Raw genomic sequence first — 6,000 nt, 5'->3', positions numbered from 1 at the left:
CACCCCTTGCTTAATTGCCATTGTTGTCATAGACGTTCTTCGCTGGGCTTTGGTAACTTTTGTAGGAGGTGGCAGTATCCATTGAGTAAATGTGTTGGATTTTGAATAAAACAAACCAACAGAAGTGTAGCGTCGAGAGGCAAAGATCAACAGAAAGAAAACAGGAGGAATTAGGATGACACCTAAACCTGTTAGAGGTTTGACTACTGGCTACTTACTCATAAACAGCCACAGATGTTCCCCAATGCCCTTCAAACACTTCTGTCGGGCTTTTTTTAGTGCACGTTTCCCCCGTTCTGTTTCCTGTCATCATGGCATTCGTATAAAGAGCCAAATATTGGCTTTGTGAGTCCCATGGTTAATCAGAGAGTAATTAGGAGCTGGTCTTGCAGGAATGGAGGGTTGACTTTGCTTTGAAACTCGCTCTCCCCTTGTTCCTCATAATAGGGTTTTTTTACAAGCACTTTTGAGGTGGAGAGAGAGGAGAGGTTTTACTGGGCCGGCGGTGTGGTGTGTGGCGTTTCAGAGCACTTTAAAATCGATCTGGAGCGTCTAAATGACAGACCACCACTCCACTGTAATCAACCTGAATGGAGTCCAGCCGCAAAGTCCAGAAAAAAACCCCGTAAATAAACAAACAAGCAGATCACGAGTCCTCAGCTGGCTCCTCTTTTTAAACGGGTGCACCGCCTAAGTTTGGGTTTAGAACTAAAAGACAAAGATGTCAAAACATTTAGACCAAAATGTGTGCGGATGCTGATGTCTAACAGAAGCTGTGTGTATAGGCTTGTTTGTGTGTGTGAAAGAGAGAAAGAGAGAGAAAGCGGCCACTTCCCAAATTAAATGAACTCTTTGATTTCCGAACGACATCCTTCTGGACTCACTCAAGTTGGTCATGTTCTACATTTGGCTTTAGCGTATTTATTTAGTGTTTTCAAACTACTAGGAGAGCTTCAATTTCACCTAAATATTTGGTCACATCATTGTAAACATGGTGCGCTTTTGAATCATTCACCACACCATTTAGGAAACTTTTAGTAGAGTTACATTTTATTTCAACTGGAACTGTTTATGTAAGTTCATTAGGACCAGCAGAATATGCTAAAGCAATATCTCAACAATTAACTCTTTCCAATAGCTTTAAGGATATATTCATCACTGCATACCCAGTATTTTTCATATCATTACATTGTTTAGAGCATAAGAAACAAATTGAATTAATGTATATGCAAAAACAATGGGATTTTTTTTCATTCACCAGTCAATTTTTAGGTTTCTGGATTTTTTGTTTAAAGATTATGTTATGAAAGATATAACGGAATGAATTGATAGATTTTAATTTTTGCAATATGTGGTTAAAATGGCCATACATGGGTTTTCCCATTCAATGCAATGTCTATACACTGCATCCAATTTGCATATTAATGTGTTCTTAGAGCAACATGTAATGAAAAAAGAAGTGTAATAATGGGATTAATTATTTAATTTGTTTTTAACATTTTCATAATAATATCTAATATTTTATAGGAATATTGATATGTAATTTCTTCCCCTATTCACTTGTGTGTCCAAAACGCCTGATAAACATGCTTCAAGTGGACATGTGAGGACAGTTTTGAAACAGAAAGTCATATTTTGATTAAAAACCCCATGACATTTTCCTGAGATGTTGATTTATAACAAACAATTTGAAAATGAATCCGATTTAAATGATACTTACAAAATATTATCATATTTCCTACATTTTGATCACTAAATGAATGTCAGTCATTTTTAAAGACCAAGGATAATCTGTTGTCCTGGTGACATGTATGTGACATGTATGGTGTCAGAGAAATTCACTAAAATATAATGTCCACTACAGTGGACAAAAGTCTATTCTATGATATTGGAATATTATTGTAATTTTAATATTGCAGCTTTGTACGGTTATAAATGTAAACGTGCTTGGATGTTCTTTCCACATTCTTCTCTCCCTCAGGACTTTCACTGTTGCTGAGAGGAAGAGAAACACCCTTTTCTGAGTTTAATAATGGATCATTACTAAATGACAGGTTCATGATACATCTCTTTAAAAGTATGCCAGTTGTACATTTTGAAAGGTTATTCTTATTAAGTGTTTGTTTGGATTTACTAGCCTGCTGTTAATAAAGTTAACTTTCTATTTATTTATTCATTCATGAACTCATGAATTTTTTAGTTTGGATAAACATCTGCTCCAGCTCACTCAACAGCAGCCTCTCACCTTTACTTTACAGCGTGTGAAGTTTACCTGACCTTCTCTTCACATCCTTCTGTCGCCTCTGACCGCTGGGCTGAGTGCGGTGAAGCATGAAAACACAATATATCTCACAGAAATACGGATATTTTGGTCGAACCATAACAATGACTGTAAGCAATGAATCTCATTGATCGATGGAGTGACATGTTATTTATGTTTTTTTCATTTCCTAAAAAAGAAAAGCATTCATTTAGCAGAAGAAGAAGAAACACAACAGCACAGATCTGGATCATTAGGAAATTGTTTCGAAAATGTCTACAAAAAATATGAAACAATAATAATAAACTTTGTCGTAGCACCTGTTCTAAACCAGCTGTTTAAACCTCCTGGGTGCCGCCGTCCACGTACGAGGACATTATATTTTAGTGAATTTAGTGAACAACACACATCACAGTTTTACTCATTCAGGGCTTTTCAGAGATACCCTTTGTTTTGAGGTTTCACCAGGACAACAACTTCTCCTTGGTCTTTAAAAATGACTGAATGATCAAATTTAGCACTCTCATGTAAATATGATAATACTGAATTATTTAAATCTGACTCCTTTTCAAATTGTTTGTTATAAGTCTGTTATGAATCAACATCTCAGGAAAATGTTATGGGGGTTCTAATCAAAATATGACTTTCTGTTACAAAACAGGGGATTGATTTCATATATGTCCTCAATAGGGGACACTGGGACTTTTAGGAGGAATTTTAGGAGGCACAATTGGGAATAGGGAAATAAATTACACATCAATGTTATGAAAATGTTGCCAACTATTACTTCCATTATTACACCTCTTTTTTCATTACATGTTGCTCTAAGAACACGTTAATATGCAAATTAGATACAGTAGATACATTGCATTGAATGGGAAAACCCATGTATGGGCATTTTACCCACATATTGCATAACTTAAAATGGAATATCAATTCATTCCATTATATATTTCATGACATAGTTGAGAATCATCTTTAAACAGAGTTTGGTTAAAAAAAATCATGAAACCTGAAAATTGATTGGTGAATGCAAAAAAGCACATTGTATTTGCCTATACATGTCATTTTATTTTTTTAAACAACTGAGTACTTGAGTCCACTATACAGTGAACATAGCATAACATATAGGTTAATATCATTTTTCAAAAAACAAAACAAAACAATGTAATGACATGAAATTTTTTTTTTTTTTTTTTACGTTTTCTTTTCCCCCTGGGTCTTCGGAAGTTAAAGCAATAGTTAATACAATTTAGTCTGTTCATCCTCAATCGAATTAGAAAAAAAAGAATGATTTTTAATGCCCTTCACATTGAGATTTTTTTTCCAGTTATATTATATATACAGTTACTTCAGTTATATAATATAATCATTTATCACTTACATTATATAACAGTTGTTTGTTTGATATAGCTGTTATAATTGTCTATTTGTTCTTGCTTTTTAAATTGTTCTTAAAAGATCTGATGGTTACACAAGCATCTGATCTTCAGCAATAACATCTTTAAACATTTAGGGACATACAAATATGCTATAGGAGTTCATCCACTTGGTATTTGATCAATGAGTCATTTTGGCTTCTTTTTGTGTCTTTTTTCATTGTATAAAAGCCCCAGCTCCTAACCTTTAATCATCTCATACCAGTCATTTGGGTTTTCCCTTTTGATCTTTTTTTTCCTTGACTGCATACATAACGTCTTTTTTAAATATCACTTCATCTAATTAGTCAACATTTAATGTGGTGTGCAAACTGTTACAAGTTTGTTATCTTTTGCATTGTTTGTAAATGATGCTGTGTTACTCACAATGTAAAAAGTGCTTTATGTGGTGACATCTAATCAAATTAGTTTAATTTAATGTAAAGACATGATTTAATATGATTTAACCAGATTAGACAAGGTTACATCAACGGGAGTATTTTTTAAGGGTCAGATTTTCAACTTTTGACTGATTACTAGTGAAATCCAAGATATGTTGCTTTACAATCTTTTTTTAATGCTTTTCGACCACTACCAAGTTTTCTGTTTATAGATTATATAAGTGTCGGGGAAAGGCTAGAAAACCAACGTTTCAAGACCGACATTCAAGAATCATATAATAACTTAGTGTTATTTTATATAAGTCAATGATAGGCTACGTGTGAATTAAAAAGAAATGTTAAGCAATTCAGATATGAACATCTCTTGATCTTAAACGCTCTCATGAACTTCCTCTTCAACTTACAAAACCCGCAACAATTCCGTTTCAAAACTACCTGATATTATCACTCCAAATTATCATTCAGTGACCAAACATTTTCCGTGTATATTTTTGAGCAATTTAACAACAAATCTCATCAATTCACATTCAGCAAAAAAGGTCCTGGAACCTTCGTGAAAACATTTAATTTCACTCAGGTGCTAGAAACGCTCCTGGAGGGTTTTCTTCTTTTCTTTTTTAACATAAAAACTCGGAAAGGTTTCGCCCCTTTGCATTGAGCATGTCGAGAGGCTTATTGAAGACCCTTGCTCCCCCACCCCCTACTCTCTCTCTCTTTCTCTCTCTCTCTCTCTCTCTCTCTCTCTCTCTCTCTCTCTCTCTCTCTCTCTCTCTCTCTCTCTCTCTCTCTCTCTCTCTCTCTCTCTCTCACACACACACACACACACACACACACACACCCGCTGGTCGGAGGGGGTTGGGGTGGTGAGGAAACAGGCTGGTGTGCCCTGGAAGTGATTCTTCCCCCAAAACACAAGGTGAAACGGGAGCATCGGAAACTACACGTGGGACCTGCCCTCTTCATCCTTCAATAAATCCGACATTGGCTCCAGGCATAGCTACAACCACTAATATTTCATCGCTCAAGCAGTATAATGTTAGCCTACTAGATGTTACTCGATTATATCTCTAAAGAGAAGTTATTTAGTAAAATAATCACTTGAGAATTGAATCTTACCAGATTTAGCGTTAGAAAACATCAACAGGACACTCCATACGTTTTGAAGATCGTCCCAAGTTTGTTTGCTTGTGAATGACTGACGTCTTGATTACTAGCCTATTTGAAATGTAATGAAATTATACAGAATCATCCTCTTAATACTTTTGTTTGATTCACAACTATTTGCTAAATTGTTCTCCACTTGTAAATGTCTGATGGTCACTGCAACACAAACATAAAAATGTCTTTTAATGTCAGGACACATGACTTTAATAGAGTTTGTTTACTTGTTTACAAAGTTTGTTTACTTGTGTATGATCATTTGTCCTAACTGTAGTTGATTTCTAATTTATTTCATTTTTTATATATTTATATACATCTATCTATTTACATCTATATATTTTAATTAGACTGAAAGAACACTGTAAATAAACAGTGACTCCAATGCTCATTTTTAGTTTTTTTTTTCTTTTTTACATTTGCAAACCATAAAACATAAACAACATCCTAAATAAGAACAATAGGCCACTTCAGTAAACCTGCTCACTTAAAAAAACACACACAATACAATGTTTCAATCCATTTAACTTGTCACAAGCAACTTCTGTCATCTCCTCTAGGTTTTACGAATTTTAAGGTGTCAATCTGTAATTAAAAGTGCAATAAACGTATCACTGCATTTTGGTGCTCCTTTGATTTTATATATATATATATATATATATATATATATATATATATATATATATATATATATATATATATATATACATATATATATATATATATATATATATATATATATAAAGTCTAAAATGAAATTATA

Source organism: Gobio gobio, assembly GCF_949357685.1.
Source record: "Gobio gobio genome assembly, chromosome: 21".
Lineage (NCBI taxonomy): Eukaryota > Metazoa > Chordata > Actinopteri > Cypriniformes > Gobionidae > Gobio > Gobio gobio.
Note: the sequence above shows the minus strand (reverse complement) of the source record.